The sequence below is a fragment of the Tinamus guttatus genome, unplaced genomic scaffold, assembly GCF_059628265.1.
Source record: "Tinamus guttatus ecotype Peru unplaced genomic scaffold, ASM5962826v1 Tinamus_guttatus_pri_ptg000115l, whole genome shotgun sequence".
Lineage (NCBI taxonomy): Eukaryota > Metazoa > Chordata > Aves > Tinamiformes > Tinamidae > Tinamus > Tinamus guttatus.
Window position 1 is genome coordinate 9,019,347 of NW_028288649.1, and position 16,241 is coordinate 9,035,587.

Here is a 16,241-nt window from a genome sequence, read left to right on the forward strand (position 1 = left end):
TGCAGTAAGTTGTGGAGAGAGACTGTAGAAATTCTTCCCTGGACATTCTGAAAATTCAGTTTGATACAACTTTGAGTTTAGTTCTGCTTTGAGCAGTGGTTTGGTGAACTTCAGAGTTCCCTTTGCACCTTAATTATTCTGTGGTTCTGTAGAAAATATACTGGGAAAACCTCAGTTTTAAAAACAGCGGTTTCTTAACTTACATCAGGAGCAAGATGTACAGCCTAAGAGATTTTTCTTAAATCTGTGTTTAAAAAGGAGAGAAAGAAAAAAAATCAGAAAACTCCACTCTGAATGTGAAGTCATTGCTGTTACTTGACAGAAGTATAACAAATAAAATACAATCTCTATTATTAGAAACACTTTGAGATGTAAAACAAACTTCTGAAGTCTTTTGAAGACTTTTACAGTATTTTTATTTATCTTCAAATTGCTGCTAGATATAGTCAGATTTGCTGTTGATGTATTCTTTCTAGTTAAAAAAAATCTAAATAAAGCTCATGTCCTCAAAAAGATTAAAACTAGTTGCTAGTATACATGAGCCTAGTCTTTAGATCTGTATTTTTCTGTCATTAGTGGTGATAGAAGGATGAAGAGATAAATACTTTGATGTTATATTAAGACAAACTTGGTCTTTGTGGCAGAACAGTAATAATAGCGGTTCATATTTTTTTTCAAAAATATACTAACTTCTAATGCAAACCTTGGAATACATGAACACAGGCTCTGCCATCTAATCACTGGAGTGATGAAACACTCTTTTTTTTTTTTTTTTCCTTAAGAGAAAAGTATAGATACATATTTAAAAATGTCATGCTAATCTAGGTATCACACATCAATTCTGAAGTTGTCCCAATATTTTAAAGTCAAAATCTTCAAATGTTAGAGAATAGAGCATTGCATAAGCATTCGCTGCATTCTGTTTGATTTTATCACTGGCTCTTGATGCTAGTGACCCTTGTTGCAAACGTATGAAATATGCTGGATAAAGCTGAAGAAAAGAACCTGGATCTGCCAAGTTTTGAAAAATATATATTATCCAGACTTGCAGAGCTGGCATTTAAAAACCTATTACTCTGAAATAAATTGTGTCAAGGACAGCAGCAGGCGTCTCTGGTGTTACGAACATTGGAAATTAAGGTTGTATAACTTTAGATGGAGGCAAGCAGCAAGGCTTGCTATAGCTAAGCAAAGAAAAGTTAAATAAGTTTATAGCTGGTGTGTAATTCAGAAGTATTTTGATTTTACCAACACTTTATGTTTTTTATTAAGACAAAAGATTTTATTTAGTAGATTCACTTTTCTATTTTTATCTCTATAAAAATGTATTCCAGTACATGTAGTTATGAATTACTTGCCTTTTTTTTGGTACAGGCTGGAAATTTGGATGCAAATTAGTTTAGTCTAGTATACACCTGAAAACCTGCTGTGGAGAAAATCATCTGCCCCTTTTTTAATTTCCTTGATAGCACACACAGCCCATTGACCACAGTAATAGGATACTAAAGGATTCTGGTAAAATATGAATATATGCACTACTGAGTACAATGATTACATATTCATAAACACACAGAGACATACACACAGATAAACTGTGGCATACTTTTATGTGTAGAAATAAGTTGAGATATTGGGTTGGTTGGAAAGAAAATTCCAGTGCTGTGCTTTTTAGAGGACACACCTGTGTGTCATCTCTCCAGTTGCTTAGTCAGTCCCATATGGTAATCAGAAGCTAGTTAGTTTTAACTCTTTAAGAAACAGCTGTGGGTTGCTTTTTGCTGAAGGGCTAATTTATTTTGGAAATGAATTTTTTAAGCAGTCATAAATATCTGTTTATTTTTTCAAGTAAATCATGCTGCTGTTATTTTCCAAATGAACAAGAATAGGGCATGGCTTCCACAGTCTTTAATGGAGCTGCATCTCTCCTGTTTTGATTTTATTTATTAATACTGCAAACTTCATAGTCTGGAGAACCTGCCTTTTTATGATATATGTTTTTCCTTCTTTGCATCTTGATTTTTATTAAATACATTCACACTCATTTTTCATTTAATGTTATGACTGTCGCAAACCTATAATTAGTAAGGTTGAATGTTATAATGCTATAGGAGTCTTACCATTATTGGAGTACCATTTCTAAATTTGCTTTGTGTTATAACTTTTGACAGATCTCCGTGTTAGTTGGTGACAGGATTAACTAAAACAAATTGTGTCTTCGTATAAGAATGATTTTGTCAGTGGGAATGTGGAGTGGTGTAGTTATTGTTCAGTGTTATTAAAATATCCCTGGTATGTTTTAGTAAAGTATATGTCCCTTCCTATCCCCACTCTAATTACTTTAAAGAACATCCTTCATACTATTGATTTATTCTTTTGCCAACAAACTGAGTATTGCATTAAATTGCATCACAGAGAACTTGAGTTATCCTGTTTAGCTGCTCCCCAAATTTTCCCAGGAGCAGAGTTGTCACCATGATTTACCATTTCTGGGCGCACAAAGCATGTCTCTGTAATCTGTTCTGACAGGGCTTTCCAGGCTCTGTGGTGCCCCTGCTATAGATGGGAGGCCATTAAAATGTGGAAGCTGAAGCAATGTGTGCAAATGCAAAATGTCGGGAGTGGGGAGCTTACACTGCAGTTTCAGAAGGCAGGAAAAAGCCAAATGTCTCCTTCATGGTTCATATTCCTTTAATAAAAAAGCATTTCACAATATTCTTCAGACCAAAGCAGACAGATGTATTTATGAAAAGTACAGCACAGTTTTTGAAATGTGCTCAATCTGCTTGTATACCAAGTGAGGTGTCTAAGGCTTCTTTTCTCTTGATGTTTTGTAAGGTTGGAAATGCCCCCCTGCGACCCAAAAAAAGCCCTAAGGGAAAGACATGATATTACCAATACTAAGGGCAGTAATCAGGTCAAGGACAGCTTCCCCCTAGACCAGATTACTGCAGCAATATGTTAGGGTTAGACTAATGCTATTTAATAGTACAGCAAACTTTAGAACACCTTATCTTCCATGCAGAAATTTTCTCTGGTAGTGAAACGCCCTTTATCATGCTCCGTGAAGAGTGGAACCAACACCTGAACCTTGCTATTTTTGTGTATGATACAAGGCATTCGATGCTGACGTAAGAGCTGCCAGACTAATGAGGGAGTGGTAAGGTTCAGTGTTAAGTCCTTTTTCATAACTGGACATAGAAATCCCCTTTGAAGTACGAAAAGACCTATAAAGTTTATCTTGTCTTGCAGTTTCACCATTTTTTTTCTACAATTAGGTTAATTAGATTGTAATATCTGTGGGGTTATCTAATACTGCATGGTGATATTGTATATGCCATGTTGGCAGTCTTGAGGATGGGGACTCTGTTATCTTTATTACTGTGTAAGGCAAAAGGAATGTGAAATATAAATAATAAAATGAAAGATTTATTTAGTTCTAAATGAACACTGGGAGTGTGGAATGTGTTAACTCCAGATACCTGCATTTTGTAGAATTTTTTATAGATGTTAATTTAATGCCTCTCTGGAATGATTTTGAGTTTCTCTCCCTCCTTTTCTCCTCCTCCATGTGTAGTTTCCTATGCTCACATTTTTATCTTTATCTCAGACGTGTTTTTATTATAACAATAGTGCTGAATACGTGGCATGGTAGAGTCCCAGTTTTATTTAGGAGAATCATTTTCTGGCATTAACAAACATTTAAACCATGTTTACCAAAACCAATCAATGTCTTTGTTTGGAAATGCTTAAGCTGCTATTTTTTAAGGTGTATCTGATATTATAGGTTGGCAAGAAGGGAAAAATCTTGGTATTGTTAACAGAATCTTGATGTTTGCTTTATCTTCCAAAACCACTGATTGAACTGTGAATGCTCTTACATGTTTGAGGAAGTTAGACTGTGTTTCCAAAGCATCCTGATGTTGCAAACCCAAATATTAAATAGTTACCATGGAATGAAGAAAATATATCCAACTCCTTCCTTTTTTCTTTGCAGGCAGCACATGATTTAAGCAAAAGTATCTGTGATTTTTATATTGCAACTCTGTTCTTCCATAAATGAATAGCAATATTGGTAACTTCGGTTTATACCATAACAATAATATGAAGTAATACCTAATATTTACTGTGTATTGTATTCAGTAACTTTTCTTCTTTCCTTTCTCTATTGGTCATACGTGTTATAGAAATGTTATTTTCTAGCAAATTGAATCAACAGCAAACAAATTTCTTAGAAACTACCTTTCAGCTTCATTCTTAATCCCTCCTCTCAGCAATACTGAAAGTTTTAGCAGTCACAATTTCATGATGCTCGCAAAGTTACTCAAAATTTTATAGCTTTTTTCTCTTAGACCTAACATTCCCACATACTTATTAGATCCTAGCGTTATTGGCAATTTACATTTAAAAAAAAAAAAAAAAAAGGAAATATCATTTAATATCATTTATACTGCAATTCATTGGTGCCTGAAGCCATCAGTAAGAGTTTGTCCTGAGTAAATGTTTAGGGACTTGATCTGTGATTTAAGCGCCTTTAGGAAGTAAGATCAGATGTGTAGCAGTGTGTTTATTTTTTATGTGCATCCCATTGTTAGAATTTTCAGGGACTTGCGGAATCAAGAAATTTATAAGCATATTGTCCTCAGCTATAACTTACAAGAGAAAAAGATGAGGCAGGGACTGATGAAGGGTAGGCAAAATGATGATTCTTGTGGTAGAGAAAGGTGAGAGTCTAATCACAGAATCACGGAATGCTTAGGGTTGGAAGGGACCTCTAGAGATCATCTAGTCCAACCCCCCTGCTCAAGCAGCGATACCTAGAGCACGGGGCACAGGGTGGCATCCAGGCAGATTTTGAAGATCTCCAGAGAAGGAGACTCCACAGCCTCTCTGGGCAGCCTGTTCCAGAGCTCTATCACCCTCACAGTAAAGAAGTTCTTCCTCATATGGAGATTAAATTTACTGTGTTTCAACTTGCACCCATTACCCCTTGTCCTGTCACTGGCCACCACAGAGAAGAGTTTGGTCCCATCCTCCCTGCAATCACCCCTCAGGTACTTGAACATGTTGATCAGATCCCCCCTCAGCCTTCTTTTCTCCAGACTAAACAGGCCCAGCTTGCTTAGTCTTTCCTCATATGATAGATGCTCCAGTCATTTAATCATCTTTGTGTCTCTCTGCTGGACCCTCTCTAGAAGCTCAACGTCCTTGTACTGAGGAGCTCAGAACTGCACCCAATACTCCAGGAGCGGCCTCACGAGGGCTGAGTAGAAGGGCAGGGTCCCCTCCTTCGACCTGCTGGCAATGCTCCTCCTGATGCAGGCCAGGATCCCATTGGCCTTCTTGGCCATGAGGGCACATTGCTGCCTCATGGTTAACCTGTTGTCAGCCAGCACTCCCAAATCCCTCTCCTGGGAGCTGCTTCCAGCAGGTCAACCCCTAATCTGTACTTGTGCCTGGGGTTATTCCCCCCCAGGTGCAGGACCCTGCACTTGTCCTTGTTGAACCTCATGAGGTTCCTCTCTGCCCAGTTGTCTAGGTCTCTCAGAATGGCAGCACAATAATTCTGAATAAGCTTCCTGTTTGGTGAGAGAAGGGCAAAATGTGCTGAGATCTGTGGTAAGATTTCCATTTCAAAGACTTGATTGTGAGTTACAATTCCTGAATCACCATAACTTCAGAAATGGCAAAATATGGACAGAAGCCTTAACACTGGGCAAGACATTGGGCAAGAAAAGTAAAAGTAAAATCTAGCAAGTTTGTCATTCCTCAGCACATCTTGGTTTGTCTTCCCATGGGTCATAAAATGTTAAGATGACAGAGCAAACAGGAGGGTCAAGTTTTATATGAAGCCTCCTTCATGGTTGGTGCATTGTTCAAGTAACAAAGAGGACCTCTTTGCCTTCAGTTCAACAGATTTTGGGCAATAAATACAGAGAACTAAATTCATTTTGAAAAATGAAGACATCTAACAATTGTTTTTATTTTACTGAATAGAATAAATATTTGTACAATCTATTAATAATATATATCTGCTGATTTGCAAATAAATATAAAATAAATGTGTATGTGTATATATTCACAAGTGCTCACAACACAGAACACTTTTAATTTGTTACTGGGATGCCATGTAAATCTGTGCCACTTTAGATTTGCTGTTTGAAAAATGAAAAATTCCTGCCCTTTAAGTGTTCAGCTTTCATAGAGGTTACAGTAAATCTCTTAATCTCTCAAGCACTTATGCTCCTCTAGTTTTTTTCACAGGCATTTATCCACAGGACATTCATTTCCAATCTGTCTTTAAATCCAGGAATAACTGTGTAGGGTTCGAGCTATCTACTTTCATATACTCCTAATGGGCTCTATCACAGAAACGCTGTTTGAGCTGAAAAAAAAAAAATCAAACCCAGTCATATTTGTCTTCCATTTCGGCTTGAGCTGAGTGTAATTCAGTTTCTATTTACCCTTGTCAAAGAGAATATTAAAGGCAATAGTTATCTGGGAGCAGGGGGAAGGATGAAGTATTGGCAATAAAGGATTTACTCTCGCTTTATGGAGAATACATATATGTGTCAGTTTTTTCAGACTTCTGATGAATATAGCTAAATACAGCATAGAGTTTCAGAACCTGAAGCATTTTGTGAAACTCTGTCAAATACCAACACCACTTTTTACCCGATTTTCACCCTAACAGAAATCGTAGGCCAGATTCTTAAGAGGTGTCAGTGTTGGTGACTTCCCCATGTCCCGTAATCTCACAATAACACATAGTCACATTTTTCCATATTAACTAGTCATTGATTCCCAGTTAATATGCTAAATAGCTCATTCATTGTAAGGGAAATTTAATGTATTAGTATTATTCTGTGCAATGAAACACAGAAAAATATCTTTCAAATTGTTAAGATGCAGCTGTATTTTGACCTTCCATCATTTTCTCTTCTACGGGTCTAGAAATTTATTTCTGTTTCATTAATAGCGTACTTAGGGAAGACAAGTGAAGGAGAATAAAAGAAACTATGGTGAAGAGTGTCTTAGCTTTACAACTTCAGTCCATAAAAAAGTCTTAAATTGCATCTAGAAAAATGTGTAGTATTGCTAGTGAGCATAAATCATTTAAACAATCATTTCTTAATCTTTTCAATCTTTTTTTTTCCATCCTATTTTCCCTGCAGAAATCATGCTCTATATTCTTCTGTTCTGTCTCCCTTCTGTGTGCTCTTTCCCATATTACACATCCTTCTATTTTCTGTTCTCTTTATCTTCAGAAAGTTTTCTGCTAAATCAGCTTTGCTTTGTTGATTTGAACTGTTGTGGTCTTAAAACCACACTGTTTTATTCTAGTAAATAGCCTTCTGTCAATAATGCCAAGATTTATATATATCTTTTCTCTTTATGGTATTGGACATACTTTAAATCATAGCTGTGTACATATTTCAGTTATAATGGTTGGTTCTCAGGAAATGTGCTTAAGATGTTACTTTTGAAAATATCCTTACCAGTGTATGTACAGAATGGTGATGAATTGTTCAGCAGAAGATGCATGTTTTGTATTTTTTTAATTGCATGTCTATGTCTCCTGTGCAACTCTGAGTAGAAATGAATTGGCTAATTAAAACACGATGGTTGTTATGCCCTCTTTCCAGCAGTGAAAAAGTTTAACTAAGATCATCACTCATAGCATGAATGAACTTCTGCATAGGTGGAGATGAGAAAGAAAATTTGTGTCACATCTTGTGAGATGTTGCTTACCTCTTTCTAGTTAGATTAATGAGCTAGGACCGAGGAGTTCTGTGAGGGGAAAAGGTAGATTTTGGTTAATGTCTTATCCCTTGAAATAGCACAATAATGGAAATGGAGAGGAGTTCCTGACTTGTATGTTTGACTCATTTTTGGATTAAAGGAGAATTGCTTATGTTTGCTTATGTGATTGTATTGGGGTAGGTCTTCAGACATAATCTCTACTAAGAATTGCAGTTTTTAATTTACTGATGTACATATCCTGAGGATTCTGATCCTCAGTTATATCCTAATATAATATAATTGAAGGTTATCTAGATACTTAGTAAATGACTGCTTGAGCCAATTTTCTGAAAACACTCTGGTCCTGAGAGTGGAAGAGCAATAAGCCTGTTAACTTTTTTATTTTTTAATGTAGTTATTTTCCTTTCTTAAGAGATCAAAACTCTGGTCAGCAGCTCTAAATGTGTCTGGTTCAGTAAGTTTTTACAACATGCGTTGTCTAACTCCATTTCCTTACCAAGTTTAAAAAAATAAATAAAGAACAAGAAAAATGAGAATGTATGATGTTTGTGTAACCAGAAAAGTGTTTCTTAAGATCACAGTGTTTTTTCAATTACTTAGAAGACGCTGTTATATTGTCTTGTGTGCATCATTCTATTCTTGCACTTCAGATTCCCAAGGTAAAAATAAATAAATATATAAAGGCATAAAAAAGAGAAAATTGACCCCCCCCCCCAAAAAAAAAAGGATAAACTTGGTTTGGGAGTTTTCCAAACTTAGAATTTTATTATTTCATCGAACTTAAATAAAATTTTAAATAAAATATAATTAATTTTATTTTTTGAAAATAAATTTAAAGAATCCAAGAATAACCATATTTTTCAGGTTTTGAGTCGCAGAATAACAGAATGGTTGGGATTGAAAGGGACTGCTGGAGATCTTCTGGTCAAAACCCCTGCTCAAGCAGGGTCACCCAGAGCAGATTGCCAAGGACTGTGTCCAGTCAGGTTTTGAATATCTCCAAGGATGGAGACTTCACAACTTCTCTGGGCAACCTGTTCCAGTGTTCAACCATCCTCACAGTAAAGAATTGTTGTGTTCAAGTGGGATTTCCTTTGTTTCAGTTTGTGCCTCTTTCTTCTTGTCCTGGCATTGGGTGTCACTGAGAATCTGGCCCTGCCTTTTGATACCCTGCCACAGAGTATTTATCTGCATTGCTAAGATCAGTCTTCTGCAGACTGAACAGTCCCCCTTCTCTCAGTCTCTCCTTATATGAGAGATGCTCTAGTTTCTTCTAAAAAAAATGATTTTTTTTCAGTCTTTTTGAAAGCATATAGATCGAAACAAATTTCTGTTTGTCACTTACAAATTTAAGTTTTAGTATTTGGCATTTGAGCTTAATTAATGTTCCCCAAATTTAATAAATGTGTTTAAATGAGTCTTATCTTGACAGTTAATTACAGGCAATTTATAGATGTCTTGACATTTATAATACAACGATGATTAGAATCAAATCACTTACAAACTTATGTACACCTTTAATTTGTTTGCTTATGAATTGTTTGGTTTTCCCATGGGGAAAAAAAATGTAGTAGTAGGGACTGCAAGTACTCAATATGCTGTTGCATGAATTATTTTATATCAATTACTAATCTGGCAAATTATCTGATAGTCTTGAAGCTATTTCAATTCTGATTCCAATAAAGAGGGTAAACTTTGACAGATGAACTTCACCACCATTTCGGATGCAGGAGTGGAATATGAGGCATGGCTCTTTTCTGACTTGCTGAAAGTCGTGTCATGAACTATTGGCAGCCAGAACTGGAATGAAAGATATCTCTTTCAAATTCCAGTTGCCACAGCTTGCCTTTCTTCTGACATTTATTGTTCAAATATGACAAGTAATTGCCATATCAAAGCCCATATCTCCAGTGAGGCCTCCACTCTCCATGTGAATGGCTTTCTTTAGAAACTCACTTAAACACTGCTGGAATACATACATACACAATGCAAGAGCTGTCAATAGGTGTTTGGAAAACTAATTTATATCGCTATAGGAGAAAGGATTTGGAGATATATGTATATGTGCATACGTATGTATTCACTTCTCCACGTATCTTTCCAAAACTAATCAATGAAATGCTGTTGGTATTTTACTTTATTACTGTATTACTTTACTAGCTTAGTTGGCTATACTGAAATTTTAATTGTTCCAATTAGATATCGGTATCCTATAAAAATTCTGTTTCCAAAAGACTCTATAAAGGTAAATCAGTTTATATGACTACTTTATCCATCACTTTTGCTGCAGATTGGTGTCACTGCATACAGGCAAAAACAATACTTTATTGAATATTGTGAATTTGCATAATTGCATTGTAATAATAACAACAGCAATAGCATCACCTGAACTATTTTGCCACAACACTTTTTTTTCTCTTTTTCAGATCCATGAAAATAAAGAACTGAACAAACAGTCTTTCTCTTTCTCTACCCACAGATCCCTGAGCAGAATGAAATACCTATTTGTTCTTATTTTTTTTTTTCCTAAAAGCAATATTGCAAAACTTAATTTGTTTGGAGAATCTCTCTGCTAATAATTTCTCATTCTGAATTGTAACATATATTGTCTAAAACTTTGTCATTGTCACAGACCTGCTGTCGTCAAATCCTGAAGAGAATTATATTGATATATTATAACATTGCAAATGGAGAACTCTACCATGCCTTTTGCTTTGGCCAAACCTTTCCACAGTCATTGTTTCTTGAATATATGTGTGTATCTGATCTACTTTGAGGTCATTTTAATTTTGATTTACTTCCTTGTTTGTAAAGAATAAACCTGTGGAGGGTTTTTTAGATGGGGGAAAAAGAATCATTATGGGTCCTCATTAAAAAAAAAAAAAGCTTGAAATGAAAATACCTTAAATATTTCTCCAGAGAGCAAGGATGGAGATTGAGAGGTTCTGCTTTCTTCATGATATGTAATTTATAACATGTAAAGATAAGATTATGAACTGGAAATTGTACAATTTCTCAATACCAGGCAAAATCATAAATTATTCTGCTCATATGATGTGTAGTCACATTCATTAGGTACCGAAGCATATACGCTAAAAAGTTTTGGTCATGTATTCAACTCCTATAAAGAAGCTGTATTTTCATTCACTTCTATCAGTGACACTGATTTCTGCTGATCTTTTGGTGATTCATGTAAGTGTCTATGACTAGCAGTATTTTTTGTTTGTTCATATCTTCACTTTTGTCTATATTATGTAGCTGTAATAGATGGATGGATTTAATAAACCATCTGCAGCTACTATTTATATCTTTCTTCAGTGTACATATTTCCATAAGCAATTGATAACAACTGCTTGAGCAAAGCACTTTTTAGCTTATTTCCTTGGTATCTAATTTTACAGTGCAATTTCTTTTTTTTGTTGTTGATGGGTGTAATTTTAAGAAAGCCCTTTCAACATGTCCAATGAGATATTTGAATTTAAAAATAAAATACTTAGCATATACTACATGTCAATTATTTAAAAATATTTTAAAAATAGTTAGTGGTACTTCTGGTAATGGCCTGTCAAAAGTTGATCTTGTAATAAACTTTTGAAATCTCTCTATTTTAATTATATGCAAGTATGATCTTTGTTTTTGACAATTAGGAAAAATGACCTACAGATAAACAAAATTCTGTACTTTATTGAAAGACTTGATGTGTGATATTCATACATTGGTAGTAGAAAGGATTTATAGTTAAATAAATTGAGCTTATACAAATTTAAAACTTATCTAGCTTGTGAAGAGGAGAGTATGAAGAAGAGAAGGCTTTTTTTTTTGTGCAACTTGATTTCCTCTCCTGTTTTACAGGAAATAAATCAATGTTGTTAAAGGTTGGGGTGTGTGCGTGGGAAAGCAGCAAAAATCTATTATTTCTATACAAACAGTAAACTGAAAATAATGATATTGTTTCTACATAGTGTTTGGAATAACAGAGTGTATATGGCCCTGTTACTGTTGTGGAATGACTTAATTGTATTTCAGATATTTGGCGGCCAGGTATTTAGGGTACTCTGGTGTCAGGATGTTTTTATTCTGATGTAGGAATCCACAAGAGAAAAATAGATTTTGTTGCAGCATTGGGAACTACAGGACGCAAGGAAAGGTAAAAATTCTCTGCACATTAAAACTTTTCAGCAATGACACTTTTTCTCTTGCCAGGGTTTCTTTTGTTTCCTCTAAGTGAAACAGGATTTGCCTCTTCTGGTAGACTTCAAAAATTGTTTGTTGCCACTACAAATAATAAATAAAATGTTTTCTATTCTCTTTTACCAACATGGTTTTACAGACAGTTTAATCAATATATTTTCTATGTACATTATGTTAAGGAATAATACATAAGGTTAATCAAAAAACTTTATTAATTGGATAATTATAGAGGCTGAATTGGATCTTTGTCTTCCAAACCGAATCAATTAATGACTGAAACATTTAGTAATATGAAATAAAAGAATCCAGGCCTTTCTCAGATCTGTAAGTAGGTTTGGAAGATCTGCAAATCGATTTATTGATCTTTTGCCTTTGTGTCTCACTGCTTGGCCAGACAATTATTTACAGATCATCTGATGTACATAATATTTTTTCTTCTGGCATTGAGGAATTATTGCATAGTTCACTGCTTTGAAAAGTCTGCTCTGGAAGGCATCCCTCTCCCAGACAATGAGATCCTTTTCTAAATAGGCTTTACAAAGATGTTTTTAGCTTTGGACTTTGCAATTTCTAGCCTATGATCTAAGATAAACCACACATTTGGAAATAATCTCACATTTTAGTATATGAAACCTTTAATGGAGATTCTGCTTTGTGAGCAGAACATAACACCTGAGTGTATTTATTCTCTGAAAAATATATGTCATAATGGCATTGCAAAGGATTTATTTTCCATTATAGGCTTCTCGGTTATCTTGACAGATGGATTTTTGTTCCATGGTTTGCTTTCTCAAGACATACTCTAAATCAATCTTAGTGATGTGGATGAACAAACCCATAGAAACAAAGAGGCAGGACACTTATGTATAGGTCAGTAATTTCCAAAACGAATACTCTGTGTTTCATATTCTGATGAATAGCTTTAAATGGCAGCACTACTAGCAAGTTTGGGGAGGAAGAGCAAGCTGTGTTTTACGACCATTTTTGTAGGACCCAGCCATGCCTGTGACAGGCACGGTTCTGCTTCAGCTGAGGAAACTGTCCCTGCTTTTCTGTTACCATTGCTAATGCAATTTCTGCATTTAGTATTTACTTAGCAATTTTTGATTGCTAGATTAGAGAGAAGAAAATGAAGTTGTGCTGTCTTTGTTCAGCACAGGAGAACTTGTTTCTCTCAGAAAACCAAACAGCTGTTACCGGAAACCTCCTTGAACGTATCATGAGATGTAGTCAGTTTTCTTACTTTTCTTTACAACTAGTGAACATCAACAGATTAGCAAGAATTGCTTATTTTTTCTAAATATGACTTCATAACACTGTTGTTAGACATTAGTCTGTAGTGCTTTTTATAGCTTGAGCTGAATGTGTTGAGGATTTACAGATGTATTATATTATATATTAAGGTATCAGCCTGACTACATTAAAGTGAAAAGCAAGTCAAGCTGGTTTTTGACACTTGAAGTGCTTAACAGTTCTGCTTCTAGTCCTCTCATTTGAAAGGATTGAAAAAAGGTTGTTAGCCGGCAACTTAGCACTGTGTTGTTTTGAGAACGAAATAATCTGTTTTCATGTCATCTAAAGCCAACTAATCTATCACAAAACAAGAGGGAAGAAGTCCAGAATTTTTGAAGTGTAGAAGCAAATGTGGAAAAGCTATTATTTGAATTTAAACATCCTTATATAGTTGATAGCTGTGTGGTAATTTAAATAAAACAAAAACTGAATTAATTTGCTCCAATTCTTGCAGCAGCAGTCTAATTATGGAAGAGTAGATGTATTCTCAGAGTAAAAGGCAACAGCTTGGGAGTGTTATCTCGGCTGTGCTGTACCTTTGCAGAGCTAAAATGCTAATTCCAGAAAGAGAATCTTTGATGTCTCATATGCTAATAGTTTGTGGACATTATTATTCTTGGAATGGAATCTGATAAACTTTTCAGAAAAAAAAAAAATGTTACCTTGTTTCAACAAAGATTTCTTTTCCACAGTTTTGAATGGACAAGCTCATCTTAAGTCCACATGTTCTTGCACCCTTCCATAAAGATCTGCCTTGGGTTATTTCATTTGTAATGCATTTTTATGAGTCATTATGTGAATTAAATGAATGTTAGTACTTGCCTCACTAAATTTCAAGCGTGATATAAGATTTAATGTTGCAATTACAGTAGCCTATGGTCAAGTGTTCTATTTTTTTTCACTAACAGTGACTTTTATGTAATAGCTGCTTTAAGGGTTGTGGAAATAAATGTATAAACAAATAATTTATCTTTCTGTAGTTCTGTTTTAATATTTTTTGGCAGAGCTCATGGTTTATTGTTCTTCTTATATACCTATAGCATCTTATGAAAATTCTTATCTCATAATGGCTTTAGAAAAGACGTTTAGGAAATAGACTATATTTATGTATTTTCTGTTGCTGTGATAATTGTATTAGTACATTGTAGGTCAAAATGCATGTATGAGAGAACTGACTTTCTTGTGTGACTAACAGAATTGTAATGTCAGCATTCCCCAAAGCATTTTTCAGCACTTAGCTGAAAAATAAACCAACACAACTCCTCATTTTGAGTTAAACTGATTATCTGCAAACGTTCCCAGAATATTTCTTAATCTGTCACAGCAATCCATATTTAACACATTATGCAAAAAGTAACAGGCTAAAAAATAAACTTAAAGTGTGATTTTGAAACCGAAGTCTCTGCTAACTGGCTTCCTGGTTTGTTTTTCCTAACATTTTTGGTAGGTAAACCATGTAAAGTTTCTGTCATGGTTTGCAAGAAGTCCCTTCTTTCCATGGAACGCTTGAAAGGTTTTATTAGGTTATCACATTTTCCGTGTATCTGAAGGTGTTTTCAGCGTGGTTGCTTATGCTACAGAATAACGTCTAACTTGGGTGCTGCTGGTAGATAATGAAGACATTCATTTTGGGCAAATATGTTATCTGTGAAATTCAGTTTCAATATGACATCAAGGAGTCAGTAAAGGAATTGGAATTAAATTGAAAGAGATGCTCAGATTGTTTCTAGACTCTTGATAGTCTCTTGATCATATTGATGGTGACTTACAATTGAATGTTTCTCAACAAAGTGCAGATTCACCAAAGTTTGAAGTAAATGTTACCATTCTCTTTAGTTGCATCAGCAAATTTAATCAAATGCAGGTGCAAGACCGAGTAATAACTTCAACACACTGTTCCAGCACAACAAACCTACAAGTCACACATTTGATGTCTCATATGGTTTCCTATCTCTTTGTGGGAAATGTTTTCATTAGAAATTGCTGTCTAATGGAGAACCAGCTGAGCACGAACATCTGCAGTAGGCTGCAATCTGTTGTCTAGTGCTAAAAATCTGATCTCCCTTTCTGAAAGGACAAAAGAGTAGTTTCTTTGTAAATGTCATCCCTGAGTAAATACTTTTAAGAGGCAGATTTTTATAGATTCAGATGCACTTGGGGCTAATATACTTACTCCTTCCCTATCATAATTTTCTCTCTCTCCCTTACCCCTTCTCCATTTCCAATCTTTAAAATTGGATAGAATTCCCATGGAATTCATTGGAATTCATTATTTTTGAAGCACAAATAGATATTTAGATGAAGTGGTTGAGTGAATTTTTATATATAAGGAAATTGCAGTATCTTGTCACAGTTTATATAATTTCCTGTGAATATTTGAATTTCTTGATGTATCAATGAGAATTTTTTGCTTAGTGAGCTTTTGTTTTGGAAGCCTAAATATGCAGAAAATTGTGTGCAGGTCTTTCCATGAAGTAGAATTATTGCTACTAAAGCTGACTAGACTTTTCACTAGACTGGAAAGGTTTATTTGTGAATCTTCATTAGGTTTTCTGGGCCCATATCCAAGAATGGTGCATTTTCATGCAAGGTAGGAAAAGGACTTGTATTTGCAGTTAATTGAATCTGGTATTGTCTCCTGAATATGCTGTTAAATGAAAAGCTTCATACATGTTGCTACTGCTATACTTTTCAAAATTTATTTTTAATTGCTTAATATACCAAAAAAGGTCATGCCTCAATATTAGTTGTTTTATCCTACATCATATTTGAGGCAAGAAATTCCTGACTGGCCTTAAAGTAGTCTTTGTTTGTTTAGGAATAGTTCAGATTGTTGCATGGTGCTGCTTAATCTGAAATCTTAATCACAAAATGATAATCAGTTCAGTTTTCCTACTCTGATGAATATGAAGAACATTTTTTTTGCAAACAAAGAAAGCACAAAGAGCTTCTCTGTGAGAACACAGCTTTGGATGTCAGGGTCTTTTTGTTCGCTT